The 22,308-nt window shown below is 39.4% G+C and overlaps 1 protein-coding gene across 25 annotated transcripts in view; it reads left to right on the top strand.

The window, feature by feature from the left end:
* The window catches only part of PHACTR1 (phosphatase and actin regulator 1), a 580,504-nt gene that overhangs the window by 428,861 nt on the left and 129,335 nt on the right, over positions 1-22,308 (top strand). The gene's annotated exons all lie outside the window — the stretch shown is intronic.

Below are 22,308 nucleotides of genomic sequence, written 5' to 3'. Positions count from 1 at the left end.
AGGTATGCTTGTATTTTGTTATGGGGGAAAGCTGTGTTTGGAGAGCATTAGGGGCACATTAGTCACTAAGGCAGCCGAGTTAATCAATGGACAATCTTTTCTTCTCAGAATATGCAAGAATCTTTTCAAAGCCTAGAAACAGGAGGCCTTCCATTTTGGTTTGGTTGTTTCTGCTCTGTTTTTCTTTTTATAGAACATAAAAAGTAATTTTTCAAGATGTACCTAGGCATTGAGTTAATGGAGTGTGCCTGTTACCTAAAGCTATTCCAATGTCTTAACTATGAAGAAACTTGGTATGTGCTGATGGAATAAATGAATAACTGAACTGGTTTTGGAAATGTCAACTTAATTAAGAAATTCTACATTCAGAATGGAATTTTTCAAAGGTAAACTATTTGGATTAATTCATCTATGTACCATTTTCTACCCTCTGTTATCTAAAATAAAGATTAAATAACATTCAAGTTTCTATGTTTAGCAGTTCCTGTCGTTTGAATCCCATGTAACTGTTTTCATGCTAAGATGTGTTTATGCTACACAGGTGACCCATGCATTTGTGTGCTGGGAATGGAAATGATTGAGGCCATTGCCGGCATCATTCACTAGGGAGAGAGTCTTGTTTCTCCAGAAATACAAAACTGAGAGGACAAACTCTTGGTAGAAGAGAAAAATATGTCGGTTGGGCTCACCTGTAAAACCTCATTCAGAAAGTCTGCTTGGGCCTCCTGGAATACGAATGGTACTATATCTCAAGACATGCTAAGGAAAATAAGGGGAGGGAATTCTCACTCTCTTGTGTCCTGAGCATTAAAGACAGAGCAGTTTCCTCTGAAGGCAGCATGGAGCAGCAACCATTGTCAAAGAGAAAGAAAGCCAGACACTAATTAAAGACAATGAGAGGGATTTTCTCCAGTACTACTGCAATAGGAGAGAGACCCCAGTGTATACTGAGCTCAACTCTATGGAAACTAAAATGTAGGAGTCCTCATAAGCACTGGGAGCTACTAAAGGAAATGAACGGAAGGGCCTTAAGGGATGTGATGAGGCCATCTGTGTGTGCTAACTGGTGCTTATTGAAATTAGGGTCCTACCCTCCCCCAGAGACTGGAAGATGGGGGCTTTATACTTCTCGATGATTACATGTCAAAGAGATGGTTCCCAGGTCTCCGAGAAAGATGTTCCTGGGTTGTAGAAGATACACGTACATCTCAAAGGGACAGAGAAAGGATTTACAATTGTCAGCTTTCTAAAGTAAATGCTCCAAGAAACAGGAATTTAGGGGTCTATATTCAAGTACTGATTAGAACAAACAGCAAATATTTTTGGTGGTGTTGAACCTTCTCAGGCAGGCATTTTAAGGTTACTGGGATTATCTTCCTAGGGACATGGCTTTGAGCTGCTAGAAACCATGGTAGTAGTATTTGTTCAAATGTTGAAAAGTGGATGAACTCATTTGTACTGAAAGTTGTAGTTCTTACAGGCCAAGGTTGAAGCCTAGTTAGAAAGAGACCTCAGAGGAACTGACTCAAGTTTGGTCAAGGAGAAAGTCTTTGTCACCACCTTGGGATAAACTCAAAGGGGAAAATGAGATGGTTGTCAGAGGCACCTTGGCCCAGCCACCCACTAACTAGGTGCATTTCCTTCCAGTGGTGACCTTGGAGCCTTTGATCATATGTTGATGAGGAAAATGTTGTTTCCTTATATACCAAAAAGCATTCGTTGAGTGACTTCTGTTTAAGGATGCACCTCCTGGCTGTCCCCTGACATTTTCTTCTTTGTCAAGTTAAATATGATCTTGTGAGGAAGAGTTAGGATTTAGGGTTTCACATACAAGCTTATGTTGATTTTCATCCATCTTGAGCTTCTTTAGATCAAGGATCAGAAGCTTGAACATGACATGGAGCCATGAAATAACTTTTTTACATGAAAGCCACAGTTTTATACTTAGTTCTTAGAGAAATCATATCAAGAGGGTTAATTTTGCCATTTGCCTTTTTTTTTTTTTTTTTTTTTTTTTTTTTTTTTTTGCCACGGAGTTTGAAAGCTTATTCTTCTACTTCTTCTACTTTTGAAAAGACTCCGGTTTTCAAAGTTCTTTCCTTTGGGTCTTCCACAACAGGGGTTAACAAACTATAACCCATGGGCCAAATCCATCCCACCACCTGTTTTTGTAAATAAAGTTTTATTGGAACACAGCCACATACATCCATTTGCATACTGTCTGCAGCTACTGCAGATGAATTGAGTCATTTCCACAGAGACAGTGTGACCTGCAAAACCTTAAGTATCAGCTATTTGGTCCTTTCACAAAAAGTTTACCAACACCTGCTCTATTTATTCACAGACAAATTGTTTTTTCCATTATATTTATATTTTCTATCTATTTGAATCTACTTGAACTAGAAGACTTACAGAACCCATATTGCTACCTTTGTGTTCCCAAAAAACTTTCATTTGAGGAACTGAACTTGGAAGAACAGCATTGTTTCAAGCCCCAGTGAAGCTTCAAAGACAGAGATCAAGTACATACCAAGCTAAGCTAAGCAGGTTTCCTCATAAACTAGAAACACTGATTGGCTCACATAATTAAAGTCTTTCATCACACACAACAGAGGAAGATATAAATAATTTCAGCAAAGCTACTGTTCTTCATTAATTATAAGGAACTTTGTGGCTAAGTCTCTATTTTGAAAAAAATAAAACCACAAAAATAAAAACTTTCATTTCCTTTTCTGGAAAATAAAAAATGTAACCCTTCCTCCTACTTTACTCATGCTTTTGACAAAATTCATCCCCACTTTCCCTGTGCAGAGAATTCAAAAGTATTATACTCCAAAAGGGTCAAAGGAGGCCTTTAGTTTTAATATTGTTGTTTCTGTGCTCTGAGGTGAACAAAGGGCAACTTGTAAAAGTATTTAAGCTCACAGCCAAATATATGTAATACTAGATTCTTATGATCTTCCTCTCTCTGAATTTTGACATATTAAAACTAAGTGATCACTTCATATCCCTAGGATTGTTAAAAACACAGATAATAACAAGTATTGATGAGGATGTGGAGAAATTTGAACCCTTGTACACTGTTGCTAATCAAAATACAATGTGGCAGCTGCTATGGAAAGCGGTGTGTGTGGCATTTCCTCAAAAAATTTAAAATGGAATTACCATATAACCCAGCAATTCCACTTCTAAGTATATATCCAAAACAATTGAAAACAGGATCTTGGAGAGAGAGTTGCATATCCATGTACATAGCAGCACTGTTCACAGAAGCCAAGAGCTGGAAGCAACCCAAGTGTCTATTGACAGATGAATGGATTTTAAAAAGTGGTCTATACATACAATGGAGTATTACTCATCATTAAAAAAGAAAGGAAATTCTGACACATTGTATAGCATGGATGAACCCTGAGGACATTATTTTAAATGAAATAAGCCAGTCACAAAGAAGACAAATACTATATGATTCCACTTAATGAGATACCTAGCATAGCCAAGCTCATGGAGACAGGAAGTAAAATGGTTGTTGCCAGGGACTGGGTTGTAGGGGAATGAGGAGTTACTGTTTGGTGAATAAAAGTTTTCGTTTTACAAGTTGAAAAAGTTCTGGAGATGGTTGCACAATGATGTGAATATATTTAACACTACTGAACTGTGCATTTATAAATGGTTAAGATGATAAATTTTGTTATTTATAGTCTACCAAAATGTTTGTAAAAAATGAAGCTGTCAGTACCACGGAACCAATAGCTTTGATATAATGCATGACAGAGTCCAGACAAACTTTCTATTTAGCCTCTATCTTCATGGTTTCACAGAAATTAATCTATTTGGCTCTGTCAGGTGACAGGATGTTTTAATGAGGGGAGAAATCAAATCAAGTTGATTGATCTGTTTTCATCACTTGTTCCTGTAGTATTGTGTAGACTATAACCTTGGGCAAGAGTTTCTATTAACCCAATGACGAGGACCAGCAGAGTCCTTTCTATGAGTATGCCAAAAAGAAAAAAAAAAAAAAAATGGGTTTGATGGTTTGCATTTGCCTTTGAACACCATTGAGATCAGCTGGGTTCCCATCAGCCCCATGGCCAAATCCTTTATCCCCTCCCTAACTCCAGCCAAGATTGTACTAAGAAGCAGAATTTGAATTCTAAATTGCTGCCTTGGCTCAGACCTTTACTCAGATCAACCTGACTCAAATCAACTGGGGGTCAGTCTCTAGAACTAAGAAACTGCTGGACAATATTATGGAACAAAGCTCCATTCATGGTGTCATAAAGAACCTGACTCAAGCCAATGAAAGAATATGATGTCTGCTATTTTTGTTTGTGCATTAAGGATTGCCTGTTCTTCAGCTTCCACTATGCGTGTGACATTTATTTCAAAATAAGTGTAAAAATGCTCATCAACAACAAAACTCAGAAGTTGCAGTCACAAAAAAATGAGCAGAGAAGTCTGGGTGCTCAGGTAAGGGATCAGTGTGCTTCCTGCCCTGTCTCGCTGCCTTGTCATTACCGTGAGGATGATGGCATTCTGTAAGATCAAGAACGCCTCAACGAGAGCTTTGAGTATCCCTGTGCTTTTAGACCTTTCTTCTCTATTTTCTGTATTCCATACATTTTTAGATTTCTTCTTTCTTTTTGTTGTTGTGCTTTTTTTTTTTTTTTTCAGTTTTTTTTCAATTGCAGTTAGGGTAAACATTTGATTCTCAAACCTGCCACTTAAATATTCTGGGGTTGTTATAGTATGCAGTTACTAAAGGTTGATTTTTCCCGAATACAGAAGAATAATTCATTGCCCCTATTTGAAGACAATGGATATCTTCCATACTATTTTTATCATTAAGTGACAAATGCTTGGGTGCAATCCAGCTAAACCCAAACCCTGCTTCTGGTTGAAACCTCTTGCCATACAAGGGGAGAGGGCTGAGGCTGAACAAAACATAATATGCTTAGTGTGCAGAATGGGAAAGCACATTTCTAAATTACTTGGACATTAAGGTTGAAGGTTTCATTATTCAATTAAAATAAAAGCAGTTTAAAGAAATTTAAGAAGAAAAAAAGAAGAAATAGAAAACACAACTACTATACCTATTGAACAAATTGTATTGGTAATTAAAAACCTTGCCAAAAGAAAACTTTAGGCCCAGCTTGATTCACTGATGAAGTCTCCCAGATGTTTAATAAAGAAATAATAATACTAGTTTTACACAAACTGACTCTAGATAATATAAAAAGAGGAAAGTGTCAGGCACAGAAAGACACACTTCACATGTTCTCACTTATTTTGGAGAGCTCAAAATTTCCACAATTGAACTCATAGAGATAGATAATAGAATGATGGTTACCAGAGGCTGGGAAGGGTATTTGGGGGTGGAAAGGAAGGGAAGTGGAGATGGTTAATGGGTCCAAAAAAATAGCTGAAAATGAATAAGAACTAGCATTTGCTAGCACAACAGAGTGACTATAGTCGATAATAATTTAATAGTACATTTTAAAATAACTAAAAGTATAATTGGATGGTTTGTAACTCAAAGGATAAATGCTTGAGGTGATAGATACCCATTTACTCTGATGTGATCATTACACATTGCATGCCTATATGAAAACATCCCAAATACCCCATAAATATATACACCTACTATATAGCCACAAAAATTTAAAATTTAAAAAGATGTATAAATCCTTTTCTTCTCAAACTATGTGTGCAGATATGTCCTGGGGATCTCGTTGAAACACAGATATTGATTCAGTAGTTCTGGGCTGGGGCCTGAGATTCCACATTAAAAAAACTGTTCTTACATTTTCAATTGTAGAAATTTGCATTTCAAAATAAACCATCAAGTGATATTGATACCACTGGTGCTCAAACGCTTGAGTGATAAAAATAAATATAAATTAAAAAATAAAATGACAAAAGACTTCTCAACTTGTTTTAAAAGACCAGCATAAATTGGATTTCATAACATGGTAATGATACCATAAGACAGAAAAATTATATGCCAATGTCTCTCATTATATAAACCTAAAAAATTTATATAAAATATTAGGAAATTGAATCTGATGATATATTTAAAAGAATAACATGTCACAGTTAAAGTTGGATTGGTCCTGTGAATGCATAGCTTGTTTAATGTTCAAACTCAACCAATATTATTTATACTATTAGCAGAATAAAGGGGAGTATCTTATGATCCATTCGTAGGTGCAGATACAATTTAATAAAATTTTACATTCATCATTAAAACTTTAAGCAAGGTAGAAATAGAAGGGAACTTCTAAACTCTGATATGCTACTTACAAAAACTAAAGAGAAGACTCACAGTAGATAACAAACTTAATTGTGAAATAGTGAAGGATATTCTCCTGAAGTTAGAATAAGAAAAGATGGACTGTTTTCACCTCTTCTGCTCAGTATGACACTAGAGGACCCAGTCAGAGCAATAAAGGACAAGAGGGTAATAAAGGTTAAAAGATTGAAAATCAATAAATAAAACCATTATTTGTGAATGACATAATTATGTACCTACAAGATACAATCAAATCTACTCAGAAACTATTACAACTAAATGAATTTAGCAAGATCTCTGGATACAAGGTCAATATATAAAAATAAATTGTATTACTATATACCAGCAACACGTATTGAAAATAACATTTAAATCCTATTTTTAGCCACATAAAAATGAAATGAAGAGATGGGGCATATTCATGGACTAGAAGACTCAATATTGTAAAGATACGAGTGCTCCCTAAATTGATCTCAAGATTCAGTGCAATTCAAATAAAAACCCCAATAGGTTTTTTTATGGAAATTGACAAACTGATTCTAAAATATGTGTGAATTAGCCAAATGTGGTGGCACATGCCTATAGTCCCAGCTGCCTGGGAGGCTGAGGTGGGAAGATTGCCTGAGCCTGGGAAGTACAGGCTGCAGTGAGCCATGATCATGCCACTATACTCCAGCCTGGGCAACAGAGTGAGACCCTGTCTCCAAAAAAAAAAAAAAAAAAAGTATGTATGGAAATTCAAAGGACCAAGAATAGTAAGAGTAATTGAAGAACCAGGTTAAAGGATGTATACTACTAGATATTCAGGCTACAGTGATTAGAACAATGTAGTACAGGTGCAGGATAGGCAAAGCTACCAGTAGAAAATAAGAAAGTGCCTAGATTTCAATTCAAACATATATAACCATCTAATTCAAGGGAAAAATACTGTTGCAATGAAATAGGCTCTGTAAAATAAATGATGCTTAATCAATTGGTTATCTATTTTTAAAAAGCAGTTATTATGCATATCCTCCCTGAGCATGTCTACTCTGCTTTGGTATAAAAGTCTTGTTATAGCTCAGTATTTCAAGGATAGGCATCAGAATCAACAGAAAATCTGCATATTTGTTCCCTGTGTAGTTCTCGCCACCTGAAATGACTCTTGAGAAGTAGCTGAGCAAATATTTGCCTTCCTAAATATGGATATTACCTTATCATATACATATACAAGAAGAAAGTTAAATTATACATTTGTGACTTATTTCCTCTGAATAGTTTAATTTTTTCCTAAAGTAGGAGAGTGCTAATGATAACAGTCACAGCTGATTGAGTTTTATATTTAAGGCAATGTGCTTGGTCTTGATATGTGAAATCTCATTCAATGACAATTAACTGCTAAATTTAATAAAAATGATTTAAGAAGTAATCACAGTTTATAAATGTTATAGACTGAGTGTTTGTGCCCGCCCCACCACCAAATTCATGTGTTGGAGCCCTAACTCACACGTAGCTGTATTTGGTGTAAGGAAGTAACTGAAGTTAAATGAGGTTATAAATGTGGATCCCTGATCTGATAGAATTAATGTCTTTGCAAGAAGAGATACCAAAGAGCACACGAACCAAGGAAAGGCCTCATGAGCACACAGCAAGAAGGCAGCCATCTGCAAGCCAGGAAGTGAGCCCTCATCAGAAGTCAAAAGGGTCAAGATCTTTATCTTGGACCTCTGGTCTTTAAAACTGTGAGGAAATAAATTTCTCTTGTTTAAGCCTGTCTATTTTGTCGTGGCAGCCCTAGCAGACTAATATATCAAGCCAAAATTCTGCCTAGGAGAGAGCAAAATATTGTATCTTTAGTTCTTCTGTATATACATGAAAGCCTATCTGTACAAATTTGTTCATTTGCGGATCAGCTTGACAAACGGTGGGCCATATCCCTAGCTTGTAAGGCTTAAAAAGGCAGTGATAATGTCATCCCTAAGTGTTCTCACACTGGAATCCCATGGCTTGGGTTCAAGTGCAACTCTGCACCTTGGGCAGGTCATGTAACATCTTCTTTATCTGTCATGTGTAGATAATAGTGCCAACCTCTCAGAGTTGTTGTAAGCCTTACATAAAGTACTATGTGGAAGGCACAGAGTGCATGGTTCCTAATACTTAATAAGTGTTACCATGGTGATGATGGGGAGAAATCAAGTCTTCACACAAAACGTCCCCTTCAGGCAAAATATTTGTCTGGATAGACATCTGACATAGCTATGCATAGTTACGATTTTTTAAATTTTGGTTCAAAAGTATTAGCTAACCTTGGTTCTAACCATAGATAATAAGAACAACCAAAAACCCTCAGTCTAACACTGCTGTCTTTGTCTGATAAGAAGTCAGAGCAGTAAGAATGTAAAACCTGACTATCTTAACACTGTCTCCTGAAGACTTCATTGCAGCAGGGTTGATCCAACCATGAGTAGAAAAGCAAGCCACCAAGCAGGCAAGCTTATTTCCATTAACTTGGCACCACAAAACACTTTGAACAAGGGTGCTATTATCTTTTAGGTAACAGGTGGTAGCTGGGGTACTAAGCTGTTCTGGGCATGATTTCAGATTTTCATTCTTCAGTGCTTTGGGCAATACACTTCTATCATAAGGCGATCAATAATAATTAGGTGTCTGGAATGAAATACAGTACACCATTATACTTCCTACATCTGGAAGGAGAAACCCACTTAACTAGCTCTGAATCAATGAATTTTCTTTTTATTCCTGGGGGTAGTGTTAAAGGCAGCAGAGAACAGGGTGGAAACGTGAATTGTGGATCTGAGCACAATCACAAAAAAAATCAGATGTTATGATACACCCGCATACAAGTAATAGAAGCAAGCCCCAGAGCATCGAGCGTTTGTGTCTAACATCAACACTTCATCACATGACATTCTCTTTTACTGCAGGGTCACCTGTTTCACATTTAATGAAAAAGTCTATCCTAATAGGTGATATATAGGTGAAAGAACAAAGTGAAGGTTGTATGTGGGGCTTAACATAGTTTATTTTTTAGATTTTAGTTTTATCAAGTCATGTTTTATCACGTTCCCGTAATAGGGGACCAATAAATGGAGAAGGAATTATCTCTCTTGTGTCTCATCGTTCTCAGAAAAGACAACTGTTATTTACTCTGTTCCAATTTGATTTTTGAAGTTCCCTGTGCAGGTTGGTGCAGAGAGATAGAAAATGGAATCTGTAAGTTGTAACATAAATTTTCCTCGGTGCACTCCCAAGAATGTGCAGCTTGGTCCTTGCAAAGCTATCTTCTCTTAGTTGCTTCTGACTTGTCACGTTAAGGATGGTCTTCAAGGATAGTCAATTCTTTTTTCCAAATTCAGAATCCTTACTTCTGTAAAATTACTCACCTCTAAAACTTCCTGCTGGCTTTCTTCCCCTAATACTTCAAGTTTCCATCTTGCTCTCAGGAGACTTGGAAAGAGACTAAGCAAATGTTTGTTAAGAGCAACCCTTCTACACTCTTATCTGACGTATTTGAAGAAATGACCAGGAAAAGACTTATTATGGCATTTATTGCCTTATAACCATCCTTTATTTCATTAACAGGAGTTAGTTTACTGGCCAGCTGCATGATTTTATGATATGATGGCTGAGTGTTTTATTCCCCCTCAGAAACTATTGCAATAGTACAAAGAAGCAGAGTTAGTAAGAATGTCATTTAAATTTTTTTATTTGGGAAATAAAATACAAATTGAGAAAAAGGGGTTAAGCATCAATATACAGTTTAACAATTGGTCATAAAGTGAATACCGTGTAAGCACTGCCCCAGTCAAAAAACTTAAATACTGCCAGCACCTGGAAGCCCCTTAATGTACCTTTCTAATTGTAATTCCCCTCCCCACCAGAGGTAGCCACTGTCCTGATATTTTATTGTAATCATAGCCTTCCTTTTCTTTGTAGTTCTAAAGCTTAGAGATAAATTTCTCTAAACCATATATTGAGTTTTTCTGGTTTTTGAACTTTATATAAATGGAACCATAGTATATGTGTTCTTTTCCCTTGCTTTTTTTTTTTTTTTTTTTTTTTTCACTCAACATGGCTTGTAAGATTCATTTGTGTGTTTACTGGTTTCTTTTGAAAATTTGCAAATGTAAGAGAAGTTGAGAGAATTGTATAATGATATAACTATATATTCTATAATTGCATTGCCATCACATAACTAAAATTTGCCTATATCTATTGCTTTTTCCTTCTGAAGTGTTTTAATGTAAATTACAGACATCTGTAATCATACGTCTCCCAAAAAAATAAGGGAAGTGTTCTGTATATTCCAAGACCATTATCATATGTAGCAAAACTAATTCCCTAATATGATCTAATACCCAGTTCATATTCATATTTACCCAGGTGACCCCAAAATGCTTCAACAGCTGGTTTGTTCAAACTAAGATCCAATCAAAATTCATGAAGAATGCATTTTTGACAGCATGCTGAAAATGAGGTTGTTTCCCTTCCTTTTTTTCTCACATATACCTACTCAGTTAACAGAGCTCCCATGGGACCTGGCTTCAGGTACTTCTCCCATAGTCAAGAGGAAAATAAGTAGCCTCCTCTATGTTAATGACATGGTCTACCTCATACTCTATCACTCCAGAGGAAAGTATGCTATCTGAATTACTGTCGGAAGACAAGCCTAACAGAGATGAGATCAAAACCAAAGTTGTTATCTTGAGGAGATACTCTGTAGTACTGAGCTGCTTGAGGGTCTTCAGCAAGTCTATAGCTTTCTTTATTAGGGGAATGCACATGAAGGCCGGCCCAGCCTAGGGAGCTCATTGGAATGCAGGTCTCTGCTGACTGAAGTCTCTACCAAGACCACAGGAGTGCAGGTAGATAGATGGTTGGTCGTTCAGATCCGGGTCAGTCATGTCTTCCTAACTTGATATTGCTGGACTTAGGGTTTTCAGTTGTGTTTGTTTCAAATGTTTACCAGAAAGCTCTTGATGGAAGAGCATAGCCCCTGCTGAGCAAGCTGACCTCCCTGGTGCCTTTTTGCTTTCTATAACACCTCATTTGCTTTCTATAATCTGGTATTTAGATCAGCATCTCCCAGATGTTACTCCCAGAAAAGTACTCCCAGAAAAGTACTCTTTTTCTCAGAGTACTAGCCCCATGGTACTCCGTAAAAGGGTCATATTGTCCAACGAACTGGGGAGAAATGGTGAAACTGAGATACACTGCTTTCTTTATTCCAAGTCTTCTCGGGGCCTTCAGTGTGCTAATGAACACGGTGATTCTCCAGCAGTACATGGCATTTCCCAAAATTATTTGTGCACAGAACCCTTTTCTCAGAGCATCTCTATGGGTCACTATTCTGCAAAAACAGACTTTAGAAAGTGCTGATGTAGATGACTTGTATATAATTGCAAACCATAGTAAATAAAGTCTCATCTCCTACCTCAGGGGCCATGAAGAATTTATCCAAGCTCACTATATAGCTTTGCACAAGTAGAGTGGTTGGGTGTCTGTGTTGAAAATGAGGAATTTTGTTCATATAGACTCCGCTAAAGTTCCTACTGTGATCATGGGGGAGGGGTTAACATAGAGCAGAGATCAGGACCTGTGCTTGTTGTCTTTCAACAAGGACAGTGAGCCCTCAGATTTCAAGCTTGTCCAACCTGCAGCCCCTGGGCCACATGCAGCCCAGGACAGCTTTGAATGCAGCCCAACACAAATTTGTGAACTTTCTTAAAACGTTATGAGATTTTTTTTTTTTTTTTGCAATTTTTGATTTTTTTTAGCTCAATTTTGTATGTGGCTCAAGACAATTCTTATAATGTGGCCCAGGGAAACCAAAAGTATGGACATCCCTGATTTAGATAGAAGTTCCATGTGGTTTGGATTTTTCGAGGGGAAAAAAGTTCTAAACTGACCTGCCTCTCTCTGCTTTTGAGAATCACTTGGCTTTAGTTGCCAAATATAAAAAGAATTTTCTGCCTGGGCACAGTGGCTCACACCTGTAATCCCAACAGTTTGGAAGGCCGAGGCAGGCAGATCGTTTGAGCCCAGGAGTTCGAGACCAGACTGGGCAACATGGCGAAACCCCACCTCTACAGAAAATAAAAAAGTTAGCAGGGTGTGGTACCGCACACCTGTCCCAACAACTTGGGAGGCTGAGGTGAGAGGATCACTTAAGCCTGGCAGGTGGAGTTTCCAGTGAGCCAAGATTGCACCACTGCATTCCAGCCTTGGCAACAGAGTGAGACTCTGCTTCAGAAAATAATAATAATAATAATAATAATAATAATAATAATAATAATAATAAATTTTCTTTCATTTTGAATTAGTGATTTGATAAGCTTTCCTTGGATTATCAAGTAATTGAAAACCTTCTTACCTAGTAATAACTGGGTTACTGGCAAAATGTTTAGATATTCATGGTACCTGAGGTAGTGAAAGACCCAGTATGTGGTACTCATACAAATTGCCTCTAGATTAATGTGACTTTTCCTTGAACATGATGTGTTTTTCTTGAAAGTGATATGTTTTTCTTGAACATGATATGTTTATCATATCATGTTGTCTAAAATTGGACATTCAGAGTTGCATTCTTTTTTCTTTTTTACATTCCTTTCCCTTTTCAACATATCATTAGATTGACAACCTTGTTTATTTTCTCATTAACTTCCTTATGAAATAAAAGATCAACAGACGTTTGCCACCTGGTCTTTTACAATGGAAGACCACTACATTTTTCTCATTGCTCCCCTTTATCCTCTTTTATATATTGTTTATATAAACTTAATTTTGAAACATCTGTTTATCTTAAGAAAGCATTTTTCTCTAGAGATAGCATAAATGTGGACTGATTGTTTCATTTGGAATCCTTCTAGGCTATAGTTGTTGCATCATACTAATACGTGGGTTGGTTATTTTGTTTTGAGTCTTTCTAGGCTGCAATTATTGCATCATGGGAATAATTCTCATTACTCATGAAGCCAGATGGGAAGTGGAGGCATGTTCTAGGTTCTTGAGGCTCATTGCATTTGTCGCTTGTAGATTTCCAGCCTAAAAAGTTCCTTTCACTGGAGTTGTAAGATTTACAAAGGATAAAAGCTATAGATTTTACTTGCAAGTAAACTACTCAGCAGTAAGCTACCACAAATTTCATCATTTCTCAATTGCTTTTCCCCCTTCAACTTTCTATTCCCTTCAGAATGTAATTTAAAGGCAATTGAGCAGAGAATTCAACAGAGATAGATTATCCTGGAGAGAAATCTAAATAAGTTTCTGCTCTGGTAATCTGAGCAGGACCAAACGACTTGTTCCAACATCAATATTGCTTTTTCTCCAACTTCTTCATCTTTTTTTTTTTTAAATAAAGCAAGCAATACTTAAAAGTTATGGAACTTAAGAGTTGCTTTCTTCCATCAGTACTGGGAGCACATAGAAAATATGCAGTCCAGAAATTGTACATCTAGCTATATATTCTAGAAAAATCCTTATACATGTTTACATGAGTACCTGAACAAATATGAACACAGTAGCGATGTTTGTATGCCACAATGTGGGAACAACTTAACTTGCCTTCAGCTGCAGGCTGGTTAAATAAATCACAGTACATATATCCCATGAAATGGCATGCAGTACTTAAAAAGAATGAGTTGGGAAGAGCTATGGAACCATTTGATAAGTTAGAGGAAGAAAAAGACTTGTAGAACAACATGCATAGAATGATTTCATTTATGCTTTTTAAATGGTATTTGTATATGGTGTGGGAAGGTATGACTGTTGCAGGGGAGAGGCAGGGAAAAAGATGGAGGCAGTAGTGGGTTTGATGAGTTAGGCTATGGAGGGAGAGATAGTGAAAAAGACTGTTTTCTCTTTATTTCTTGAAGTTTTTTACAGTAAAATATTTTCATGTATTATTTTTATAAATAAGTATGTGCATGTGTGTGTATGTGCAAGAGATTTTTTAAAATACCCTATTTTTAACAAATTCATCTAACCTAGGTATTCCACCAAGGAGAATGAGCCCATCTAAGATGCTTATTTTAAATTCATCAGTGTCAAACTGGGCACAGTGGTGCACACCTGTAATCCCAGCACTCTGGGAGGTGGAGGTGGGCAGATCACCTGAAGTCAGGAGTTCGAGATCAGCCTGGCCAACATGGTGAAACTATAGCTCTACTAAAGCTACAAAAAATTAACCAGGCGTGGTGGTGGGCTCCTGTAGTTCCAGCTACTTGGGAGGCTGAGGCAGGAGAAACGCTTAAACCCTTAAGCCCGGGAGGCAGAGGTAGCAGTGTGTCAAGATTGAGCCATTGCACTCCAGCCTGGGCGACAGAGGAAAAAAAAAAAAAACAACAACAACAACAAAAATTTCATCAATGTCAAAGGCATAGGATTCCCTGGTTCATCACAAATTCATGTGGAAAAGGAGGAGACTGGGAAAATACATTAAGGAGGTATCATGGGGAACTGGCTTTCAGTAAATACAGCATAGACTGACATGGTGGCTCAGAAGAGGAGTTTAAAAAATTACTAAACTAGAACTACTGTCACTATTAGTAGAGGTGGTCTTTGGTCTTTTATCTCCAGACTCCTCATTTCTAAACTACTGGCTCACATGCAGACAGATTTCAGAACAACAAAGTGCAACAGAAAGCTGTGAGAATTTCCCTAGTTCTCCTGTTTTTTCCTTCTTTTACAAACCGGTGCAAAGATTGGTGTGTTTTAAACTGGAGATTTGATTATTTTTCAGGTATAGTGAGGCCAACAGATAAGAAGACACCTGCCATTGAAAAGACTGTTTTCCTCCCAAATCCCAAGAGCAAGGGGCATGCCACCCAAGCAGGGCCACACAGGGGGAGGTATGGGAGGAAAATGTGGGCATGAGCCTTTTTTGTGGTTTCCATGGGAAGGAACAGGCAAGACAGAATAAGCAGGGTTAGGATTGGCCAGCAGGAATACTTTCAGTGGGCTCTGTCACATAGGAGCGGTCTCTAGTCATCTAGTACCTGGCCCTGGGGTGCTGAGGACAGGTGCACAGTGGCTGGGAATGTACTAGCTCATTAAAGGAGGTGGTCAGGACTGTGGGCTCTGAATTGATTCATTTGGATGTGAAAGGCACATTCAAAGAATTCTATTCACTCTCTCTGGGAATCAGCCAGCCATAGGAAAGGTAGTCCATCCAGGGTCAGCAAGGCTCCGAGATGTCAGAGCATCAGTAATACAGAATAAAAGTCCATGGTGAATACACAGTGGTAAGGATGCAAGAATAGCCATGCCTTTTGAGGTTTCACGACTAGTTTTTATATTAAGGCAGAGTTTGAAGGCAAATTTAGAGAGCCTTCCTTGGACATGCCAACCTTTCAATACAGTTTCTTGGGGCTATTTTTGGCTATGTTTGGCACCATAATTGAGAAATCATTCTCCCAGTCATATTTTAGGCAAGAGAGATATGTGAAACCTCTTTTTTTACATGTCTGGGTCTTCTCAGCTAACTTTGTTGGTCTGTAAAAGCAAAGCACAATTTGCTTTTTTCCTTTCTCTCTTCAGGCTATCTCATATGTTGGCTTTGAATTACAGACTAGATGTTTCTAGAAGGAGTCTTTGCACCTTTGCTGGTTTATGTAGTTTTGTTTTGGTGTTTCAGTTGCCAGCATCACATTGTAAAGCCTCTGATGGTTTTCTGCATTGACTGCAGGCTGGAAATTTGGTTATTTTCTAAAGATCAGGGAGTTACATTGGCCACCTTCTAAGCTGCATATTCATCTTAGAGAGAACCAGATTCCTGATTTTTCGATTTTGGTTCTACTGACTAATTAGGTGTTAGAGGTTTAAAACACTGCTGAAAAGAAATTTACCTTTATATGCTGTATTTCTAATTTTTAAATTTTAATGTTGGCCTCCTAGCTTTCTGTGGTCTAAAGTTTATTAATTTCTTAATTGTCTGCTTAGATTTACTATTTTCATTTTTTTAACTAATGCTTTTGCTATTACAGGCATTTTTCTTTAACAACTTTATTGAGGTATAATATACATACCATAAAATGAACCCATTGTAAGTAAACAACTCAATGATTTCAGTAAATTTAAAGGGTTGTGCAACCATCACCGCAATCCAGTTTTAAACCAAATGGTTTACACCAAAACACCCCCTTGTGTGGACACTTGAATTTTATACTGCCCTGCATTTTATTTTATTTTTTATTTTATTTTATTTTGTTTGTTGAGATGGAGTCTCACTCTGTTGCCCAGGCTGGAGTGTAGTGGTGCAATCTCAGCTCACGGCAACCTCCACCTCCTGGGTTCAAGCAATTTTCCTGCCTCACCCTCTTGAGTAAGCAGGCCACCATGCCTGGCTAATTTTTGTATTTTTAGTAGAAATGAGGTTTCACCATGTTGGCCAGGTTGGTCTTGAACTCCTGACCTCAAATGAGGCCCACCTCAACCTCCCAAAGTGCTGAGATTACAAGCATTAGCCATCATGCCTGGCCTGCCCTGTATTTTAATAACTGTATAATATCAGAGTGATTTTTGGATTTGAGAATAGATTTTCTTGTTTTAAAATAAATCCTTGTGACTTTATTTCTTTATGTAAAAATAATATCTGCTCTCATGCTTTTCCAGCACCTCTAGCAATACAGATTTTTGCTTAAAGGAATGGATTGCTTTGTTCTGTTCACTTTCATTTTCTACCTCCCAAAGGCCAAACACTCCCAGGCAGTCAGCTCACCCTCACACCTCGGTTCTCATTTACCTGATTTATCTTATCCCTGCCATCCGTCAGGCTGGCGCACTACACATCACACCTTCTCTCTTTCCCAACGCCTCACTCCTCTTCTTCTAAACTCTTTAACTTTTCATAATTCCTTCTTTTTTCTTCCTTGTTCATATTTGTTCTACCCAAAGCCAAAATTATCGAGGAAGGAGGGTCAGACCATACCTGGTTTGTGAAAAGGGAAACCACTGTATTTTCTTTTTTCCCCCATATTAACCCCATTTTCCCCTGTGTTTTACGGGTCAGTCATAAACCAGGTCCAATGGTTGTCCCTTTGTACCAGACAGCCCACAGTATTTTACTTCCTGGAGCAGTAGTGAGCTTGTCCTAGTGTAAAAATTAAAGCAACTTCATCTTGGATGCTAATCCACCATGTTGGCCTCTGATTAACCCCAGGTCTTAGAAGGCCTCTGAGACTTCCACTTTATCTACTGTTCTCTGTGCAAGAGCACGTACTTACCATGAGTGGTGCCCTTAGGTCAAAACAACCTTGATGTTACCATGCTTCGGTTGTCCTACACTTTATTTTCAATCATGCAGACCCTTTCCATTTGGTATAGAAACCCTGGGTCTGGGAGAATAATGGCTAGGGGGTCCACTATCTCATCTCACTGCTGCCCAAGACCCAGCCATGGCTTCTGTTTATGAGTCCCTACTACAAATTCAGAAGATGAATTTGTTAGCCTTTCTTTGTCCTCTCGGCTTCCTCAGACGTGGGGGGTAGATGTGCATACACCTGCCTGCTGCAGAACACTTTGAACTCACTTAAACTTAGCTCTGACTTTGGAAGAGCTGCTGAAAGTGAGATCAGAAGAGAGGCATCATGCATACCTTGTTAAGAGAGATGGTAAGAAGAAAAGAGTTCCTGGCTGGGCGCAGTGGTTCACACCTGTAATCCCAGCACTTTGGGAGGCCACGGCGAGCGGATCACGAGGTCAGGAGTTCAAGACCAGCCTGGCCAACATGGTGAAACCCCGTCTCTACTAAAAATACAAAAATTAGCCAGGTGTGGCGGCGGGCACCTGTAATCCCAGCTACTGAAGAGGCTGAGGCAGGAGAATCGCTTGAACCCAGGAGGCAGAGGTTGGAGTGAGCCGAGACCACGCCATTGCACTCTAGCCTGGGCAACAGAGCAGGACTCCTTCTCAAAAAACGAAAACAAAAACAAACAAAAAAACTGAAGAGTTCCTTACAAGGAAGAAGCTCCTGAGAGTAAAGTGGAATTATGTCACTTTACCGTGACTTTCAACCCCAAGTAAACTAACAATCAGATTGCGTTCTGTTTTTAGATCCTTGCAGTTTTCCTATACATTATGATCATTCTCACAACAACGTTGCATCATGGAGAAAAAGGGAAGAGCATTAAAATCTCTTTCTGCCCTTCCACTTACTGCTGTGGGACTCTGAGCAAGTTCATTTTGCTGGGCCTTAGGTACCTCATTGTAAAATGAGAATGATTATGCTTTACAGGATTGTGGTGAAGATTAAGTAACATAATTTTTCACGCTTCTCAAGATGATCTGTGCATTCACTGTGGGCTTAGGATTCTTTACCAGGAATGGACAAAGCCATAGAAGAAAAAAGCCATCTCCAGTATGTCACTTTAACTTGGAAATTGGTGGTGATGGAGGGGGAGTATTTTCTTATTTAAATTAAAACAGATATATTATGTGATTTCTACATTTACTTTCAAAGGAAACTTAGTACATTAAAGAAACATACTTTCTTTAATGCTTGGCCTGGGCAACTTTGAGTCATACCCTTGGAGCCCCTAGTATTCTCCCTTTGTCATAAGGAATGTAAGGAATGTTTCCATGGAAGAGACTGAGAAGCACTGGTGCATGAAAGCATCTGGCATAGTCTGTGCCATGTAGCACATTCTTATTTAACCTCCCATGTCTGTTTTATAAAGTATCCAACTGCATTTCCCTGGGACATGCTTGATCACGTCTCTTGGATGTGGCTAGCACTGAACTTGTCATGCATCCTCCAACCCCGATTCTCACCCTGTACTCCTTGCCTTAGTCATGGACAGCACCATCCATTGAGTTATGCAGATCAGGAACCAAGGCATCCTCCTTGGCCTTTCTCTTTCCTGCATATCCGTGTCCAAGCGTTCACATCTAATCGTGTCTACATTGCCACCTTCACATGTCTTGGGTGCATCTTTTGTCACTGTCAACAGCATCTTCGTCTCAGCTACCATCATCCCCTGCCTAGATGCCTATAATCACCTAGTCATTGGCCTCTTTCCAATCCATTCTCTATACTAAAGTGAATGTTCATCTTTCATTTCCTCAAAGCCGATCACTTCTTCCCATTGCTCTTAGAATAACATGGTCCATGAGGCCTTTCATGGCCCAGCCTCCTACCCCATCTCAAACATTCCTCATCTGATGCTGGCAGCTGCAGCCACACCAGCTTTCTTTCTGTTCCTTCCTGGCACCATGATTTCTCCATCTAGAGCAGGCTGCTCTATCTGGAGCATTTCCCTTGGCCCCTACCCAGCCCCCCTCAGCTCAAAGATCTCTTCTTCAGAAAAGCCTTTTCCAACACCCCAATCAGGGACAATATTTAGCATATGCTCTGATAGGAACTTGTCCCTTTTCTTCAGGAGGACTTATCTCAACTTGTGATCACACATTAAGTAATATCATCATTTGACAATGGTCTGAATGTCACACGAGTCTGTAAACTCTATCACAGCAACGGCTGGCTCTTTGGTTACCGTTATCTCCAGCCCCAACCAGTGCCTTTGACTGTGGACAGCGGATCCACAGTTGTCAGTGACAGCTGATGTCCAGATGGCTGAGTGCTTAGCCTGAGAACATCCACATTTCTCCTAATAGCTCAGGATCTTGGACCTCCAACTCCAGGGTTCTGCTCACTTCATCGCAGATCTTCCTTTAATGCTGTAGACCAGGTCTCTCTGCTTTAGTCTGTGGTTTAGAACACCTGGGAAACCTCATTTTGTCTGAGAGAAATCTGTTTTATTTATGTGGTTAAGTACAGAAGGGGAAAGCATCTCTTTACATTCGGATGGCTTTATGTCACCCAAATATCTGTAACAAACCCCATACTTAAAGCCCCCCTGCTTTACCTTACCTGTCTGGTCTTTTCCTACTGTGCTGCTTAGCAGATCTTTTCTTTTTCCCTTTTTTTTTTTTTTTTTTGTTTGTTGTTGTTGTTGTTGTTGTTGTTGTTTTGAGATAGAGTCTCCCTGTGCTGCCCAGGCTGGAGTGCAGTGGTGCAATCTCGCTCACCGCAACCTCTGCCTCATGGATTCAAGCAATTCTCCTGTTTCAGCCTCCCAAGTAGCTGGGACTACAGGCATGCGCCACCACTGCTGACTAATTTTTGTATTTTTAGTAGAGACAAGGTTTCACCATGTTGACCAGGCTGCTCTAAAACTCCTGACCTCAAATGATCCACCCACCTCAGCCTCCCAAAGTGCTGAGATTACAGGTGTGAACCACCATGCCTGACTCTGCTTAGCAGATCTTTTCACATCAGGCAGAACTTTCTAACCTAACTGCATGCAATTCCGTATCCCTTCTCCAGCCCTTCCCCAAGCTCTCTTCTGCGAAGAGAACATCTTTCTGCCTTCCTGCCACCATCTCATGTCATCTGGTTTGACAAATAAAACTCTTCAACCCCCAAACACTGTTTCCATGTTTCCTGCACCCAGCTTTCCCCCTTGTCCTCCCATACAGCCTTCCTGCCACCACTTCCGTAGGTGCAGATTTGTGTCTCTATTTTAGGATTAATATGTTCTCCGTCAGCTCTATGTGAGTGCATCCTAACCTAACATTTATTTTTCTCCCTCATACCAGTTAATTCATTATAATTTAAGAGAGGGAACTAGAATGTAACATTTTTAAAATAGTAAGTTCCAAAATATATAATTAGTGATTCTCAGCCGAGTCATGCCTGAAAATAACCCAGAGAGCTTTTTTATCACAATGGAGATGTCCTGGTCCTACCCTGGGCCTATGAAATTGGAATGGTTGGGCTGAGGCATCAGTGTTTTCCCAGTGTGGCAAAGTGACTTGACTAAGGTCACTTGACTCATGTCCCATAGCTTAGAGGGTGACAGAGTTAGAACCACAATCCTCATTTGCTTGCTTTCTTCCTAATTCTTCTTCATATTCTTTGGACTAAATTCCGTTGAGGGCAGTGTGTGTTTAATATCTGTGTCTGAATTTGTCTGCATAAAGTAGTTTCCTTATTTTATAGCTGGTGATTTTCCCCTGAATATGTTTTCGAAGGCTGTGGAGGTTGAGTCAGTGTGTACCAGAGACTCCACCATCTGCTAGAATAGCCTTCTTTCCTCCCCATGTTTGCCGGTGTCCCTCCTTCGAGGCACAGGCCTGCCTCTTGGGTAGCCCCTCACTTTCCCACTCCTGGGCTGTTTCTACTTGATGTGCCCCCCAGCGCACCCACTGTTCCCTCTTCCCTCCTCCAGCCCCGCTGCCACCTTCCCAAGCTCTCGACCTAGGTGCATGGCGGGGCCATGGCGGAGGTGCATTGGGTAACTGAATAGTTCCTTCTCTACTTGGCTGCTCCAGATTGGAGCCTAAGAGAAAAAGGCAGTGGAGGGGCCGTGCCATGGAAGCCACCCCTACCTTTAGACAGTATCGCCTCCGGAGCATGGGAGGCCACACCAGAGAGCTTCTCAGAAGGTATTTTCACACCATTTTTTAAAATAGTTGGAAAACAACGGAATCCTCAGTGAGGCCTGATCTCTATGAACTGGATCATTGAAACAGCAGTCCCTCCTGGGAGGAAGTGCCATGTTCAGGAAAGTTCAGTAAGACGTGAGGTTCGGCTGACATCCAAGGTGGTGTTTCTGGCATTGAATCCTAGTTCCTTTACTCAGTAGCAATGTGACTCTGACAAGTCGTTGAGCTTTTCTGTGCTACAGGTTCAACCATAAACTGGGGTTCAATTAAATAAGAATGCCTACCTTGGCTGGGCACGATGGCTTACGCCTGTAATCCCAGCACTTTGGGAGGCCAAGACCAGTGGATTATGAGGTCAGGAAATCGAGACCATCCTGGCTAAAACCATGAAACCCCCTCTCTACTAAAAATACAAAAATTAGCTGGGCACGGTGACCTGTGCCTGTAGTCCCAGCTACTCAGAAGGCTAAGGCAGGGGAATCACTTGAACCTGGGAGGCAGGAGTGGCAGTGAGCTGAGATCACGCCACTGTACTCCAGCCTGGGCAAGAGTGAGACTCTGTCTCAAAAAAAAAA

The sequence above is a fragment of the Macaca fascicularis genome, chromosome 4 (assembly GCF_037993035.2).
Source record: "Macaca fascicularis isolate 582-1 chromosome 4, T2T-MFA8v1.1".
Taxonomy (NCBI): Eukaryota; Metazoa; Chordata; class Mammalia; order Primates; family Cercopithecidae; genus Macaca; species Macaca fascicularis.
This window is presented reverse-complemented; position numbering and strand designations above follow the sequence as displayed.